Here is an 18,571-nt window from a genome sequence, read left to right on the forward strand (position 1 = left end):
TGTCACCCAGCCTCCCAAGCAACTGAAACTACAGGCATCCACAACTGTGCCCATATATATATATTTTTTCCTAGAGATAAGATCTTGCCATCTTGCCCAAGCTGATCTCGAACTCCTGAGCTAAAACGACCCTCCTGCCTTGACCTCCCAAAGTGCTGGGATTACAGGCATGAGCTACCACACCCAGCTCTGTAAACATTTATTGAACAAATTGTATATGCCAAGCCCAGAGTAGGAAAACACAGATTAAAAGGGCATACCCACTGCCCACCAGGAAGTCGCAAATGAATGGAGAAGCACAATCCAAGCACTTAGTCAAACTGCAATAAACAGCCTTGCCACGGTTAAGCACTTGAGCCTAGATCCTGACTCTACCACTTATTGGCTTGGTGGCTTTGGACAAAATTGACTTAACCTGTACAAGTTTTGTCTCCTCAGCTGTAAAATGGGTATGGTAAACCTATTACATTGAGTTACTGTCAGAACTGAGATTACGTATATGACTATACATATTATAGTAACTTTAGGTAAATGTTGGCTATAATTATTAATCTTTGTTATTATCTGAGTGGTTATACTAGGTATCTAAAATCCACCCTGAGATTCTAATAATTAGCTGTGTGACCCAGAGTAAGTAATTTAAAATCTCTGGGTTTCATGCTCGTCATTTGTTAAATGAGAGGTTATAGCTAAGTGATCCTAAAATCTCTTCAAGCTCTGGAATATTAAAAGGCTCTATGATTGATCTTACATGGTTTCATATATGTCTCAATGACACTGCTCAGATAAACTGGTGAAACAAAGCAACTGCCAAATAAATCACCTTTCTTCAGTAGTTGTCTGAATCTTTCATTTTACTTCCTTTAACCTCATTACTTACCCAGGCATATATGGGATATACTAAGCTGACTGAGAGCTAAGGCTTTGTGTACCAAATTGTGCATCCTTAATCCCAAACACCGTCCTGGAAAGTGATAGGCACCCAGTGTCTTAAAATTAAGATTCATACTTCCCTCGGGACCAAAGCTATACATATGCAAGGTGAGTGGACACTCTGAGGTGTAGGCCTGACCTCTAGGGATCCTTTTCTAAGTGTCACCACTTAGAAAAAGGGCTGGAGGGGTATTCCACCCTTTGGCCTTCAGTTTCCTCATTGGTAAAATGAAGGGAATCTATTAGATCAGGGGTTGGCAAACTATGGCTCATAGGCCAAATCCAGCCTATATCTCTACCCCCAGCTTACAATAATTTTTACTTTTTTTTTTTTTTAAGAGACAGGTTCTCACTCTATTGCCCAGGCTTCAGTGCAGTGGCGTGATCATAGCTCACTGCATCCCTGAACTCCTGGGTTCAAGCCATCTCCCCACCTTAGTCTCCTGAGTAGCTACAACTACAGGTGTGTACCACCATACCCAGCTAATTTATTTTTATTTTGTAGAGACAGGGGTCTCACTTTGTTGCCCAAGCTGGTCTCGAACTCCTGGCTTCAAGTGAACCTCCCCACTTGGCCTGCCAAAGTGCTGGGATTACAGCTGTGAGTCACAGCACCCAAACAATTTTTACATTTTTTAATGATTGCAAAAACAAAGAACAATATGCATCAGAGATCATATGTGGCCCCCAAAGCCTAATATATTTACTTTCTGGACCTTTTAATAGAAACAGCTTGCTGCCTCTGGATTAGATTATCTCTAAAGTCCCTTTAAACCCTGACATTTTAACATTCTAATTCTGCTGGGTTTCCTTGAATTGTGTGATTCCGGCTCTTCACGCAGAGCAGTACCAAGTCTGAAACAATACCAAAGGCACAACAGGAACTCAACTACAATTTGCTAACTGAATAAATGAATTCTGCAGCAGCAACCCTAAGAACTAAATCCTCTACCAAGGGGGCAAGTTGGGTCAATGTGTATCCAGTGACTGCCTAATAAATGCCCCCAGGGTGGACGCCACAATGAGAGGAACAATCTACTCTACTGGCCTTTTGGATGACGGTGGCACCTGGAAAGGCCTGGAGCTCAGATAACCAGGATTAAAACTCACCTTGTTCCACCAAATAAAAAAATACATGTAGCCATCCCCTGAACAAACCCCTTGGGCAAATTATAAAGCTATCTAGAAAGAGCCATCAGAAACACAGATCATCTAAACTGATCATCTTAATAGCCATGGACCCAAGAGAATAAATTCCATCCACAATAAGGCATATAGAATAATTTAGCTCACAACATTATTTCTTTTTCCCTCTATTGTTGTTAAAAATACATGATACCAAAACAAGGAATTCAAATATTTATGTCAGGGCAACAAGCCAAGGAAAGTCTTGAATATATGATCCTATTAACAATAATAGAAGATAGAGCAAGGTAAAAGAAAAAATAAAGCTCCCTGCCTCGACTCTTGACCACACATACTTTCCCAAAATAAACAGCCAGCAATTATTCTTTTAATGTTCCTCCTCTGTTCACCCATAAATCACTGCTATGTATAAACCTCTTGCTGATTCAAAGGATTTTTTTTTTCTTTCAGTCTTCCTCTTTTTGATTGCTAACAATGAGTTCTGAAAAGGGCTGAGAGTGCTTTTCCACCATCCCTCAGTAGAGCATCTCCATTTACAAGTACAATACACTCCAACCACACACTTCATTGTCATACTGTTACATATAAATCACAAAGTTGATCTAGAGATTCTGCCTTTTCTCCTTTCCTCTAAAGAAGCAACTTGGGGCTGGGCATGCTGGCTCATACCTGTAATCCCAACACTTTGGGAGATAAGAGGATGGCTTGAGGCCAGGAGTTTGAGATCGGCCTGAGCAACATAGCAAGACCCTGTCTCTACAAAAAATAAAACGATGCTCACTTCTCTCCACAAGGCCCCGTATGCCCAGTAATGACATGGAGTCACAAATCTCACCCTCTCCCCAGGCACCCTGCTCTAGATATGCTGGCCTAGAAGGTTTAAAAAGAAAAAAAATCCCACCTCTAATCCCAGCACTTAGAGGCTGAGGTAGGAGGATCGCTGAAGACCAGGAGTTCGAGACCAGCCTGGGCAACATAGTGAAATCCTAAAAAAGTAAGAAATTAGCCAAATGTGGTGGCACATGCCTGTAGTCCCAGCTGCCCAGGAGGCTGAGGTGGGAGAATCACTTGAGCCCAGGAAGTCAAGGCTGCAGTGAGCCGTGATAACACCACTGCACTCAGCCTGGGCAACAGTGAGACACTGTCTCAAAAAAAAAAAAAAAAATCCTGAATATTATAATGCTCATTTCTAAGCTCTTCATAAACCAGAAGAGAGACAGTTTAAATTTGGATTCTTTCCCCGACTCAGTAGGTAAGCTTTTTCTTTTTCCAATAGCCGGAGGAGGTAGGCAAACATTGGCCCCTCTGCTGACCTTTCTATGAACCTCAAAAAAAATCTCTTTACTTCCCAACCTTGGGGTTGTCTAGCCAATCAAAATGAGTTTAATGTTAGCCTGCATCCTTGTTTGAGAGGTAAGGAGCCTGCATTAGGTTCATGCTGTCTGAGCTCTGCGACATCTAAGGAAAGGTCCTGTCGTGGCTGCTCGCTGATGCCAGGCCCAAACAGCCTCACCCACCGTCTCTCCAAATCCCATTGCTGTAAGCCCTGCTGCTGGGCCCCAGCATGGCCCTGAGTGGCTGTACTCCACCCTTCTTAGATGCTCTGCCCTTCTCCCTGCTGGAGCATGTGAGCTGGAGCATCCACTCAAGCTCGAAAAAGAACCACATGGTTAAAAAGAAACTTTTTAAAGTAGGTAGATAATTAATGTAAAGAAGGGCAGACTGCCTCTACAATAAGATAAATCTGATATCGCCTTGTTTTGTAACTATAAAAGTCCTTGCAAACTATTTATTAATGTTTGCAAAAAGATGCTGGGCGCGGTGGCTCACACCTGTGATCCCAGCACTTTGGGAGGCCAAGGCAGGCGGATCATGAGGTCAAGAGATCAAGACCATCCTGGCCAACATGGTGAAACCCCCGTCTCTACTAAAAATACAAAAATTAGCTTGGTGTCATGGCATGCACCTGTAGTCCCAGCTTCTCGGGAGGTTGAGGCAGGAGAATCGCTTGAACCCGGGAGGCGGAGGTTGCAGTGAGCCGAGATTAAGCCACTGCACTCCAGCCTGGCAACAAAGCGAGACTCCATATCAAAAAAAAAAAAGGAGGCCAACATGTGCCTGGTTTTTTGGGGGGGCGGAGGCGGGGGGTGCAGGGGGCAGTTTTTGGTTTTTTTTTTGAGACAGGGTCTCACTCTGTTGCCCAGGCTGGGGTACAGTGGCGTGATCATAGCTCACTACAGCCTCAACCTGCTGGGCTCAAGCAATCTTCTCATTTCAGCCTCCCAAGTAGCTGGGACTACAAGGTATACGCCACCATGCCTGGTTAATTTTTTTTTTAATTCTTTGTAGAGACAGGGTCTCACTATGTTGCCCAGGCTGGAACATGTGCCTTTTGTAGGTAAAGTTCAATAGAAAATTTGAAGTGATTCAAATAGGCTTTGGAAAACACCTTGGCCTACTTATTGATTATTATCAGGCATCTTTGGAAATAACTACACATCAATTATCCAAAGAGACTATTACTCTTTTAATAGTGTACAATCATTTTAACAGTAAGAATAAGAATGGTACAACTATTCTCACTCCTCAAAGTAGAATTGGCCATTCCCCTTCCTTTTGGGGCCCACAGTACCCTATAGAGATTTTAATAATGGGGCCAGGCATGGTGGCTCATGCCTATAATCCCAGTGCTTTGGGAGGCTACAGTGGGAGGATCACTTGAGCCTAAGAGTTTGAGACCATTCTGGGCAACATAGGGAGACCTCATCTCTACCAAAAATAAAAAAATTAAAATTAGCTGGGCATGGTGGTGCATGCCTGTAGCCTCAGTTACTTAGGAGGCTGAGGACTACTTGAGCCTGGGAGGTTGAGGCTGCCCTGAGACATGATTGAGCCACTGCACTCCAACCTGGGAAACAGAGCAAGACCATGTCTTAAAAAAAAAAAAAAAGACTTTAATAACAGGACCTGAATCCCTTTATTTACCCATTTGTTTGCATGATCGTCTCTCAACACCCCGCTCCCCTTACTACCCACACTGTAAGAACCTTGAGGTTCTATAAGAACCATCATATTCCTTCTTGAGCCCTATTGTTCAACAGACTGTCTGGCACACAACAGGTACTTCATAACAACAGGATGATGGAAAAGGAGGAGAGAGGATCGCTGAAAATGAAAAGGGGAGAGGCAGTAAGAGTTAAGAAGGCAGAAGCTGAATTTGTTTTATTCATTGTTACCTGGCCTGCAAGTATTTTTTAAATGGACTGAAAAAACTAAATGAGCAGTGGTACCAAGGCATGAAATTATAGAGCTTTGTTTTAAAGTGATAAATATGATCCTTCATCAATTCTAAAAATACTTTTTCTTACATTTTTGACTTGTTGGAAACTAGGATGCATTTTATAATGGCATCTTAGCATTTTGTGATAGTTTATTAGGAACCTCATTTTCTTTTTCTCAGTGGTACATAAAATAGTTGTACATGTTAGAAATGATGGTGACATAGATTCCATGAAATGCAATCATTTGGTGTGGCTGTGGTAATAAGGGTTGGAAAGGTTGCAGTGAACCGAGATCGCACCACTGTACTGCAGCCTGGGCAACAAAGCGAGACTCTGTCTCTTAACAGCTTTTGAGTCCCTGTGTGGTTCAAACTAGCTAGGTGCTCACCAAACCTATTTTGTTTTCTTCCTGGGCAAACAGGCCTTTCTCAGTTGTTACTGGGTCACAACTAAATTATGGGGTCACAAACTAAATTATAATCAGTAGATTGAGGACAGAAGTGATATAAGCCACTTTCAGACCTGGCCCATGGAATCCTTCCATGTGAGATCCTTCCATCTCCTTCTCCATCTGCAGGTTAAAAGGAGAAAGCTCTAAGAACAGAGGAGTCACAAGATGGAAGGAGCCTGGGTGCCCGAAACATTAAAGGCAGCCTAGCCAGGAATAACCATGTTGAACTGCTGTACACACAAGAAATAAACTTCATTTTTATTGAGCCACTGAAATTTGGGGGCTGGTAGGGAAGTTACCTGCTCTAAAACCTCCTGGTTCCGGCTGTACCTGCTCTTTTCATGGTTACATAAAATACCTCAGTATCCTTCCCACACATTCTCTCTTTACCCCAATTAGAGTTGGGTTGCTTCCGTCCATAACTTAAAGAGTTCTAACACAGCCAGGAAGAATGAAGAGCTATCATTTGAAGCGGCAAGAAGGTGGAAGTAAGCAACGATCCCTAAGTGTCTTGGGAACACCTAGAAAATTTGTCAGAACAGGGTAATAATTCCAACAAACTGATGACAGTCCACGAAAGACCCTTTTCACTTTACAAGGGCTTCTAGCTTTAAACTCATAAAGCACTTACAGTTAAAAAAAAAAAAAAACCCTCTTCCCCACCCTCATTTCATTCTCAGAAGCATGTATGAAGTTATAATAGCCCTGACGTATGGTTTACCTACTAAGATACCCTCAGGAGTTCTCATCTAGCAAGTGAGATACACCTCATTTATCATACATAGCCAGCTCTGCTGTCCCAGAATTTATTGGAAAATGAATCACACATAGCTCTAAGAATTCAAATAATTACTCTGGGGTAAACAGTTCTGGGTATGAGTGTACAACCCTGGCTAGAGTTTTCAAAGATAAATATTCAACAATCACCAAAGCTTCTGGTAGCATTTACAATACTATAAATGAGATTACGAAAATAAACAGGAGAATGATGCCACAAATGCCTCCTTGAGCAATAATCAGGTTTGCCAGGAACTGGAGACCAGTGATGACAGAGCAGGTCTCCTGCTCAATTTCCAGAAACATTTCTCTTTGAGCCAAATTTGGTCTTTAAGAACAAGCTCTGGCATCTGTAAAACACGCTACAGGCTTGTTATAAAGCCCATTTATACTATATATTGAGTTACGTGACTCAGAACAGCAGCATGAAGCTGGGATTGTCATCAGTCCTTCCTTTTCAGCAATAAAAACAGGCTCAAACAGATCAAGTGCTCACAGCCCCAGGATTTGCGACTTGAGCCAAGACTTAAGGTCTGATCTCCTGACCTCGGATCCTCTATCCATTTCGCTATAGCCCAAACTATGGAATACCAGGGAAAAGAAATGGCCTGGCTAGAGGAGACTTTTCCCCACTGCCATAATTCATCAACCCATGTTGGAAGCTAGTTTTCCATGTTGCATGCAGCCATGTGTGGGAACTTAACAGCAAGGGCTAAAGGGCCTGAGAGAGATGTCTGGCCTGCCTCCAAAGCCAGCTGGGAAAACATTCCCTGACAAGACACTGTGCCCACAGGGGACCATGAGAGAAGAAGGAGCCTGAGGCAGCAGATTAGAAGTGCTGAGCCTTACATGTGATCCTGTCATAATCTTATAGTTCAAGGCCTCTAAGAACCAGTTGACAAGGTCTCTCAGAACTGCAAAGATAGAATCTGGAGCAAATGAGCTGAAGTTTTCCTTTGTTGGGGAGGGAGAAGGGATCCACTACAAACCTAGCTGACCTCAATCAGCATTCTCTCAGATGATTTTTATGAGCCACTTCTAAAAGACAAATTGCCAAGATCAAACACTCATACATTGACTGGGAAAAGAGAAAGTGAGGTGCAAGGCAATATTAATATATTAATGTTTTAGTAAAAAAACTTTCCCTGTGACTTGGTGATCTACCACCTCAGAGAGAAGACACAGGGACCTGGAGCTGTCCTTCAGTGTGTTAGAAAAGTTGAAGAGCTGGCCTCCCCTAACTATCATGAATCCCCTGGGCTCCATAGATGGAAGGGAGGCGTCTATGCCCTGCACCCTGGGTGGTTCCTCCAGTAATAGAAACTCTAGTGTTTTGAAGGAGCATGAAGTAGAGGAAGGAGCCTTAAACCACTGTTTAGTCTCCTTCCAGCTGTGACCTTAAGCAAGTCACAACCTCTTTGAGCCTCAGTTTTTGTACTTATAAAGCCAGGATAAGAACACCTGCATTACAGGATTGTGGGGAGGATCAAATAAAATTATAAATGCAAAGGGCAGAGCACAGCTGCTCAATTAATGGTTAGTGCCTAACTTTTGCCCCTCAACCTCCACTTCAATTTCTTAGTATTGAAATTGTATATTTAGTAATTCTAATCCTTAGTAACTCAGCGGTACTTAGTAATTTTGAGAAAATCACATATATTACCCAGTGTCTTGGCAATTTCACTTGCTTTTTTGAAGCATAACCATCTGTGACTTTAGTTGTGAGCATCTCCAATAACTCTGGACCCTTGAGTCTCTTACTAATCTGCTCTATGCTTCCTAAATGCCTTCAAAAAAAAAAATCTAACCCACAGGTCCCTTTTTAACCTTATAATCTTTCTCTAATCTGGAAGAGATTCTAAACCTTATAGATATTTGACATATTGCTGGGAACTTAACTGTCATATATGACTAAATTTTCCATAAGACTTAAAATAAAAAGTTTGCCAAAGCTTTAATGACTTTAATAAATAAGTGGCCAAGTGTTATGGTTCATGCCTGTAATCCCAGCACTTTGGGAGGCCAAGGTGAGTGGATCACTTGAGGTCAGGAGCCTGAGATCAGCATGGCCAACATGACGAAACCCCGTCTCTACTAAAAATACAAAAATTAACCAGGAGTGATAGCATATGCCTGTAATCCCAGCTACTCAGGAGGCTGAGGCAGGAGAAACGCTTGAACCTGGGAGGCAGAGGTTGCAGTGAGCCGAGACTATTCCACTACACTCCAGCCTGGGTGACAGACAGAGGGAGACTCTGCAAATAAATAAATAAATAACATGGTTATGACCATAGGGACAACAGGAAGGATGAGGTTCTTGTGGTCTTCTTCATTATCTTCCTGGAGTCATTTCCTCTTAACATCCTCTCATCCTAGACAGGGTCAGGTGCCCCTCCTCTATGCTCCAATAGTTATCTCTATGTACACTGCCAGCAATATGACCATACTGTATGATAATCATCTCTTTTACGTCTCTTTCTTTAGCCTACAATCTCCTTATAGTCAAAAACAGTGTGCTGTCAAATCTTGATTGCTACTACCCATGAGCACAGTATCTGGCATATAATAGATATAAAACTTGTGTTTGATGAATGAATAAATTAGGTTTTTAGATCTGGGAGAAACTTTAGAAATAACCTGGTCTAATACAGGCCTTCATTTCACAGACAAGAAAGCTGAGCCTGTCCCTGGTCATCTAGGTGGCTAGGAAAAACAACATTAACAACAACAACAAAAAAGAAAGTTGAGGCCACGCATGGTGGCACACCTCTGTAGTCCTAGTTACCGGAGAGGCCAAGGAGGAAGGATCGCTTGAGCCCAAGAGTTTGAGACCAGCCTGGGCAATAGAATGAGACCCTGTGTTTACGAAAAAAAAAAAATACAAAAATCAGCCAGATGTGGGGGTGTGCACCTGTAGCCCCAGCTACTCAGGAGGCTGAGGTGGGCAGACTGATTGAGCAGGGGAGGTTAAGGCTGCAGTGAGTCGTGATCATGCCACTGCACTCCAGCCTGGGCAACAGAACAAGACCTTGTCTCAAAAACAAAAAAGAAAAAAGAAAAGAAAGCTGAGCCTCAGAAATGTAAGGTATCCTCAGAAGCAGCAAGAAGATGGCAAGTGGTGGCGGCCAGGTGCCATTTTGACTGTAGTTCAAAAGCAGACATCACCTGGCACTCACCTGCAAGAAGAAGCGTGTGGCTTAGTGGACACAGCATGGGCTCTATAGGAAAAGTCTTGCTCCTGCCACCTACCCGTCATGTGATTTTGGACAGGTTACTTCCTCTCTCTGAGTCACAATTTCTGCATCTGCATCTGCATCTGTTAATTGGAGCTATTAATAGCTCCAAAGTTGTTAGGGTTATTAAATCTGCCACCATACGTAAAGTGCCTAGCATAGCACCTGGCACTATGTAAATGTTTACTAAATGAATCATGAATGAGTACCTGTCCAGCACACCACAACTTCATGAACCTGGTTTAGACTTTGCTTTCAGGTCTCTGACCACAGCAAAGATGGCTGGGACACCCACAATTATAGAACCATGAACTTGGAGATTTGTTCCTTGCAAGGACTGGACTTTAAAGCATGTCTATAACTTTGCTCACTGTTCCCTTCCCCTGAGTTGCCCTTCTCACCTTCCTCATTGACACACAAATTTTATCCATCTTCTGCTGCGCAGCCAGATCTACCCTGTCTTGGAAGCCATTTCTAACACTTATTACTTCTCAGTCCTTCCTGTCTCACTGATCACTTTCTACCAAGTAGTAAAGGAGTGCTATGATTTGAATGGTTTGTGTCCTTTTCAAAATTCATGTTGAAATTTAATCCCCAATGCATCTGTATTTAGAGGTGGGAACTTTAGGAGGTAATTAGGCCATGAGCACTCCATGCTTATGAAGGGATTAGCACCTTACAAAAAGGGCTTGAAGGGGTGAGTTGTCCTTCTGTGCCTTCCACCATGTAACCACACATCCTTTGCAGGATGCAGGAACAAGGCACCATCCAAAGGGCACAAGAGTAGAAAAGCAGAGAGTATCCTTCGGCAGACACCAAGCCTGCTGGCGCCTGGATCTTGGACTTTCCAGCCTCCAGAACTGTAAGAAATAAATTTCTGTTGTTTACAAATTACTCAGTCTCAGATATTTTGCTATAGCAGCACAAATGGACTAAGACATAAGGTGTATCTGTTTGGTTTTTTAGATATACATAACATAAAATTTACCATCTTAACAATTTCTAAGTATACAGTTCAATAACATGAAGTATATTCACATTGATGTGCAACCAATCTACAGAACTTTTTCATCTTCTAAAACTGAAACTCTACACCCACTAAACAGCTTCCCACTTCTCTCCTGCCCCCAGCTCCTGGTAACCACCATTTTACTTTATATTTCTTTGTATCTGACTACTCTAAATATCTCATATAATTGAAATCATACAAAATGTGTTTTTTTGTGACTGGCTTTTATTTCACTTAGCATAAGTCTTCAAGGTCATCCATGTGGTGGCATGTGTCACAACTTCCTTCCTTTTTAAAGCTGAGTAATATTCCACTGTATGTAAATACCACATTTTGTTTATCCATTCATCCATCAATGGGCACTTGGGTTGCTTCCATCTTTTGGCTATGGTGAATAATGCTGCTAGGTGAACGCCTTAATCATAAAGATGTGTTTCAACCATCTCTATAGTTCTCAAGGTGCCTGACATGTGATGGGCTCTCAATAAATACTTATCAAGTAAAAAAGGACTCAGCTTTCAAGATTATAAGGTGAAAAAATGAATCATCTTCCACATAAAATTGCAAATTGTCCAGCAGAAAAATCACACAGCACAGACTCTGCAGTAAGACAGTCTTGATTTCTGGTCCTGGATCTGCCTCTTAGCTAGTCATACGATCTTAGGCATGCTACTTAAGTTTTCAGAGATTCAGTTTTCTCATGTGATTTTTGCCAAAATTAAATGATATAACATGTTAACACAGTGCTTGGCAGGTCATCAACTAAAAAAAAGTTTGCCAATATTATTATTATAAAGTTACAGAATGAAAATAACTTACTATACTTGCAAACATGCCATTTTGCTTCCTGACCATAATTTTAAAAGCAAAAAGCATGCAGAATTCTAAGACCAAACAATCTGTGGCAGGCAATAGTCAAAAAAGGACAGTTCCACAGCAGTAACAGTAAGTACAGATTTGTATCATTGAATTTGGAATCTTGAGTTATACAGCTATAGCTCCTCAGAAGGTAGAAATTTTGTCACTTCAAAGGGACAGGCTTAAATGTTACACTAAGGATCTTCTTACTCAGCAAAATTGTCTGATATCTCAGAAATGTTTTAAAATCCGGATCGCTTGAGGGTTTTTTTCTTTTTAGTGCTAAATCTATTTTGAATTTAATCATTCATATTTTGAGGCTGTTAGCAAAAAGATGAAAAAATAGATTTTTATTACTATTTCAGACAGAAGTATATATTTTAATCTCTCTCAAAAGAAATTGAGCTCTCTACCCAACTTCCAATTCCTGTAGGACATGAATTCCTTTTCAGGTTGCTACCTAAATTTTCCAGGCCAGAAACATTCTTGCCAATGTTAACTCTTAGAAAGCAAAGTTCTTGAGTTTTGGAAGGAAAAGCTTATTCAAGTTTCTTTTGTCTGCCAAAACAATTAACATTTAACATGGCTAATTAAAATAGCTCTCTGCAACAAAATCAGAAACTGGGCGTTGGGTTGAGGGAGAGGAAAGGGAAGAAAAGGTAAGAGATAGTTGCCCAAATGCTAGTAGTGGCCCCAAAATGGCCCAGATGGAAAGGGACCATTACCCCTAGCTTTCCTAGGACAATCACAACTTCATATAAATTTAACACTATACTGAGATGATTTGTTAAGTGGATAACTAAATGTGATTTGATGTGTGTACTTTTAGAAACTTTGCAATTAAATGAACTTATAAATAAGAGAGAAAAGTATTAGTCAGACCATGAATTCCAATTGTGGATTCAGAACAATACTGTCACCATATGCCACAGGCCAATTTTAATTTGGCTCCCACATGATGGCTAAGAGCTACTGTTGGCTTTGCCCATCCTACAATGCCAGCCTGTACTGGGAAGCACACCAGGTGACAGGCACCACGCTGAGACCTGAGCCTTGTTTTACCCTTGCAACAAACCCTGTGCTCTAAGTATTGGCATCTCCCCTCTCACCATCTTTACCTCTTTATTTTTAATTAATTTCAGACTTACAAAAAGCTTCAAGAAAACTACTAATTACCCTTCACCCAGATTACTCAAATGCTTTACATTGTCTTTATCATTCTCCCTCTGTAATGGACATTTCTTTACCCTGAAATACTTAGTATTTCCTAGAAAACAAGGACAGTCCTTGTGTTTCCACGGTATAATTATCAAAATCAGGAAATTAACATTCATCCTATACTATTATCTAATCTCAACCCTTATTCAAACTTCACCAATTGACCAAATAATGGCCTTTATGGCAAAAAATAAAATAAAATTTCTCTAATATCCAGTCCAGGATCATATGTTACATTTAGTTTTTAATGTGTCTTTAGTCACTTTTAATCTAGAACCATTCCTCAGTCTTTGTTTTTCATGACCTTTACTTTTTTGAAAAATACAGAAAAAAAATATTATGTAGAATGTTTCTCAATTTTGGTTTATCAGATATTTCCTTAGCTATTTCTGATTAGATCAGGTTCTGTATTTTTGGCAGGAATGCCACACGAGTGATACTGTGAACTTCTCAGATGTTGATTTGTCCCATCACTGGTGTAAACTTTGATCACTTAAAGTGGTGTCTGCCATGTTTCTCCACTGTGAAGTTACTATTTTCCTTGTAACTTGTAATTTCCTTGTAACTATTTTCCTTGTAATAAGTACCTTGTGAAGAAACATTTTGAGACTAGACATCCCCTATTATAGATGAAGAACCTGAGTCTCAGAGCAGTTATGACTTGCCCAAGATCGTGTAGCATGAAAATGCCATAACACAAATTCAAACTCCAGTTTGTAGGCTCCCACACTTGGGATCTTTTTAAAGCATCCCTCTGTCTCCTGACCAGCCACCAATGGCTAAAGCAGCCTTCTCTAATGTCTTTTTGAGACAGTTTCACTCTGTCGCCCAGGTTGGAGTGCAATGGCACGATCTTGGCTCACTGCAACCTCTGCCTTCCAGGCTCAAGTGATCCTCCTGCCTCAGCCTCCCAAGTAGCTGGGACTACAGGCACATGACACCATGCCTGGCTAATTTTTGTATTTTTGTAGATCTGGGATTTTGCCATGATGCCTAAACTGGTCTCAAACTCCTGGGCTCAAATGACCTGCCTGCCTTGACCTCCCAAAATGCTGGGATTACAGGTGTGAGTCACCGTGCCTGGCCTCTTTCCAGGGTTTCTGTGTGCAAAATCGAATATATTTTCTTATCCTCAATTTAGTTCACAAATATATACTGTTCTGCACCTTCCTTCTTTCTTTTAATATATCCTTGGAGATTTTTCCATATCTGTACTTAGAGAACACCCTAATTCTTGTTTGCAGTTTCATAGTTTTCCCTTGTGTATACATACCCATTTATTTAACCAGTTCCCTACTGATACACATTTAAGGTGGTTTCCAATTATTTGCTATTAGCAACACTGATGCAAGGATTGTGCTTTCTTTTTAAATTGGTTTCAGCAAGTGACATTCTGTTCATGGTCCAACAGGATGCAGTGTGGAGTAGCAGGAACCAAGTAGCAGGACCAGCTTGAGTTAATCAAAACTGGGTTTTCATCTGGCCACCTCTGCTAACAAGGTATATGACCCTGGGAAAGTTACCTGTAGTTTCTGAGCCTTCATTTACTCACTTGTAAGTGCAAAATCTCGCCTACTTTATCAGATTGCTTTTGGGGCCAAATAAATAAGATAGGCTCACAATAGCTACATTTGGGACAATTTGAATATCAGAAAGCATAAGGTTGAGGGGGAAAAAAGGCAAGAAGATTAGTAATAGATTATAACACATTGTGAGGAAAAGAAATCATGGGTCCAAGTGATATTAACAAAAAAGCGGGGGCGGGGTGGTTGGGGCCAGACACAGTGGCTCATGCCTGTAATCCCAGCACTTTGGGAGGCCGAGACGGGCAGATCGCTTGAAGTCAGGAATTGGAGACCAGCCTGACCAACATTGTGAAACCCCATCTTTACAAAAATTAGCCGGACATGATGGTACACACCTGTAATCCCAGCTACTCCGGAGGCTGAGGCAGGAGAATTGCTTGAACCCGGGAGGCGGAGGTTGCCGTGAGCCGAGATTGCGCCACTGCACTCCATCCAACCTGGGCAACAAAAGCAAAACTCCGTCTCATAAAAAAAAAAAAGCAGGGCGGCAGGGGGGTTGGGGGCTGAAAGCTAATCTATCATATGATAAATACAGAAGGAAAGAGAATTAGAAAATCATCCCTTCATGAATACCAATTGACCGAGGCCAGGATTATCGATAGATGTTAAAACTTTTGAATTAAAGTTATTGAGGAACAGGATACTCAAACAATCTCAAGATATCACCTCACAGATAATTTTATTAATTACAAAGGGAAAAGGGTGCCCTTTCAATGGAGAGATCTGGCAATACCACCTCAACCAAATGATCAAACCTCATGTCACCAGTGATGTTACAAACTGACATTAGGTGTCACCTATGATGCACGGGGAGGGATAGAACATTGCCTATGAAGAATTCTCACCACAAGTGTTTAACTTGAATCTAATAATGAGAAAACAATCAGACAAATCCAATTCACAGACAACAAACTTGGAATCTTCAAAAATTTCAATATCATAAAAGGCAAAAAAGGCAAGGGTACTGTGGTGGTTAATTTTAGGTGTCAACTTGATTAGATTAAGAAATACCTAGAAACCTAGTAAAGCATTATTTGGGGGTGTGTCTGCAAGACTGTTTCCAGAGGAGATAAGCATGTCTCAGTGGACCAGGTGTGGAAGATCCACCACCAATGTTGGTGGGCACCATTCAGTCTGCTGGGGGCCTGGAGAAAACAAAAGCAGAGAAAAGGCGAATATGTCAAGCTGTCTGCTGGAGCTGAAATACACTACACTCTTCCTCTCCTGTCCTCGGACAACAACTCCAGGCTACCTGGCCTTTGGACTCCAGGACTTAACACCAGCAGCCCCCCAGTCTCTGAGTCTTCAGCCTCAGACTGAGAGTTCCACTGTCAGCTTCCCCAGTTCCAAGGACTTTCAACTTGGACTGAACTAAGCTACCAGCATCCCAGGGTCTCCAGCTCATAGACAGCCTGTCATGGGACTTCTCAACCTCCATAATCACACGAGCCTATTGCCCTAACAAATCTCTTCCCACCTCTCTCTCTCTCTCTCTCTCTCTCTCTCTCTCTCTCCCTCTCTCTCTGTCTATCCATCCATCAATCCATCCATCCATCCTATTGGTTCTGTCTCTGGAGAACACTGACTAATACAGGTAATATGCTACATTAAAGGAAACTAAAGAACACAACTGTATTGTGTAAGTAGTCTTGATAAGATTCTGGATCAGAAACATTTTTTTAAAGTTATAAAGGACATTGGAATGACTGACGAAATCAGAAAAATATGATTGTTTCCATGTAATGGTATTGTGATTACATGGGAGAATGTCCTTGTTCTTAGGGGATATATGCTTAAGGGCCTAGAGACAAAGCATGGCGATATCTGCAACTTACTTTCAAGTGGTGTAGAAAAAGTATCTGTGTGTGTGCACACGTGTGTGTGTATGTGTGTAAAGACAAAAGCAAATTAATCCAGATAAAAGGTACATGGAATGTTTTTCGTTTGTTTTTTGTTTTTTTAGGCGGGATTTTTTTCTTTCTTTTCTTTTTTCTTTTTTTTTTTTTTTTTAAAGATGGGGTCTTACAACGTTGCCCAGGCTGCTCTTGAATTCCTGGGCTCAAGCATTCTTCCTGTTCCTGAGTAGCTGGGACTACCAGTGTGCACCACTGTGCCTGGCTTCACTGTACTATTTTTGCAATTGCTCTAAAGGTTTGAAAGGTTTCGAATTAAGTTGGAAAAAGAATCAAATAAAACATAAACCACCTGGCACCCAGTAGATGCTATGACAGTTCACATTATGGCTCCAGTGAACAAAAGGTCTACAGAAAACTCTTCCCCCGTGCCTGAAAATAACATGAACCATATGAAAGTAAATGCCACCAGACGGTCCTGGCTTCATGAAGCTTATATTTTCAATCAGAAGGCAAGGCAAGAACAGGAAGCAGCTACAGAAACAGTACAGTTTTGGTTTCAGAAAGCCTACCTAGGGTCTACATCTGCATTTTTCAGAGTGGGAGGGGAGGGCTAGGTCATGTCGAAAAACAAAACAAGTTTACTTAACCTTACTGAAAATTGGTTCCTCATTTGTATGTAAAAAATTGAGCTAAATTCTACTGCCTAGAATTGAGATAATAAGACAGCATCCACAATACAACTTTGTAGAGCACCTTTTAATGAAGACTCTCATTAAAAGATATTAGTTTCCTACAATAAAAGTGGTGAACAAGGAAAGCACTCAGATGGTTCCACCTTTGTTTTCCTATCAGAATATCCAGCACAGGACCTTGCATTTAGCACACAAACACTGGCTGAAGAAGTAACAATTAGACAACATGAGACAGAATTCCTTTTAAAAAGTCATTCAGCCTACAAAGGCCACTGGAGTTAAAGGAAAGACTAGTATGAACTTGCTCAGTTTGAGAGTTTGAGACATGAACCCTTTGACAACAGCATATATTTATGTGCACATAAATTTGCCAAAGTCCTTTTATACACAACATCTCCTTTGAGCCCCACAATAATCCCCATTTTATAGATAAAGAAACTGAGGCTCGGCCAGGCATGGTGGCTCACACCTGTAATCCCAGCACTTTGAGAGGCTGAAGTGGGCGGATCGCCTGAGGTCAGGAGTTTGAGACCAGCCTGGCCAACAAGGCGGAACCCCATCTCTACTAAAAATACAAAAAAAATTAGCCAGGCATGGTGGTGGGCACCTGTAATCCCAGCTGCTCGGTAGGCTGAGGCAAGAGAATCGCTTGAACCCAGGAGTTGGAGGTTGCAGTGAGCCAAGATTCCGCCACTGCACTCCAGCCTGGGTGACAGAGTCGGACTCCGTCTCAAAAAAAAAAAAAAAAAGATAAGTTGTCCACGTAGCAAACAGCTCAAATTTTTTGTTTGCTTCACCCAGCCACAGTGGCTAAAGAGTGAAAATAATTCATGGCTGCGATCCTCACAATCTCTTCCCCAGGGTTCCTGTTAGGGCAAAGTGACTCACTGATGGCCACTCCTAAGCTCACACCTGCTTCTCTAAAGAAAAATGCCAAAAATCTGCCCTTTGATTGCTTCTACTGAAATTCAGAAAAATGAACACTCGGGCCTTTTAACCACCTGCTTCAGATATTTTAAAAGTGGAGCTTAAATTCTCTTTGCAATGTGGTTGCATGACTGAGATGTAGAGGAAGTGAGCAGAAGATATTTTCATTTCAAGGTTGATGACGTCCACATTTTAGTGAAGTTAACTAACCGTAACTAGAAAATAAAATTTTTCTGCAGAATTCTCTGGGGAAAACTCTTGACTGCTTTATTGTTTCAGTTCACTTTTTAAACACTGTACTGTGTTGCAGGCAGGGATAAAGTATTTCTCTCTTCCAGGGATTTCTACATTATTTACACATCAACCTTTATTACCACCTCACAAATACCAGCAGGAACTCCGTAGTTCAATTTTTGCCCCCGTTCTGTTCACCCTTCGCAACTAGCTTCCCTTAGTAAAAGAGTTCAGCCCAAGTGGCTAATGGACTTGGCAAAGGTATGTAGAGTTAGCCCTCTCAACATTGCTGACAAGAATTTAAATCAGGGGGCAATGCTAGTGCCCTTGGACTCAGCATTTCTGCCCCCTGAAAGATATCTTACAGAAA

At 41.5% G+C, this 18,571-nt stretch overlaps 1 protein-coding gene across 5 annotated transcripts in view; it reads right to left on the reverse strand.

Moving 5' to 3' along the window:
* RAB30 (RAB30, member RAS oncogene family) overlaps positions 1-18,571 on the reverse strand; it is a 93,030-nt gene that overhangs the window by 65,738 nt on the left and 8,721 nt on the right. Inside the window, exon 2 of one of the 5 annotated variants that reach the window (XM_054661582.2) lies at positions 14,828-14,929. The exons of the other annotated variants lie outside the window; for them this stretch is intronic. The gene's annotated coding sequence lies outside the window, so the exon portion shown is untranslated. The remainder of the gene's footprint in view (positions 1-14,827; positions 14,930-18,571) is intronic. 5 annotated transcript variants of the gene reach the window in all.

Source organism: Pan troglodytes, chromosome 9 (assembly GCF_028858775.2).
Source record: "Pan troglodytes isolate AG18354 chromosome 9, NHGRI_mPanTro3-v2.0_pri, whole genome shotgun sequence".
Classification (NCBI taxonomy): Eukaryota; Metazoa; Chordata; class Mammalia; order Primates; family Hominidae; genus Pan; species Pan troglodytes.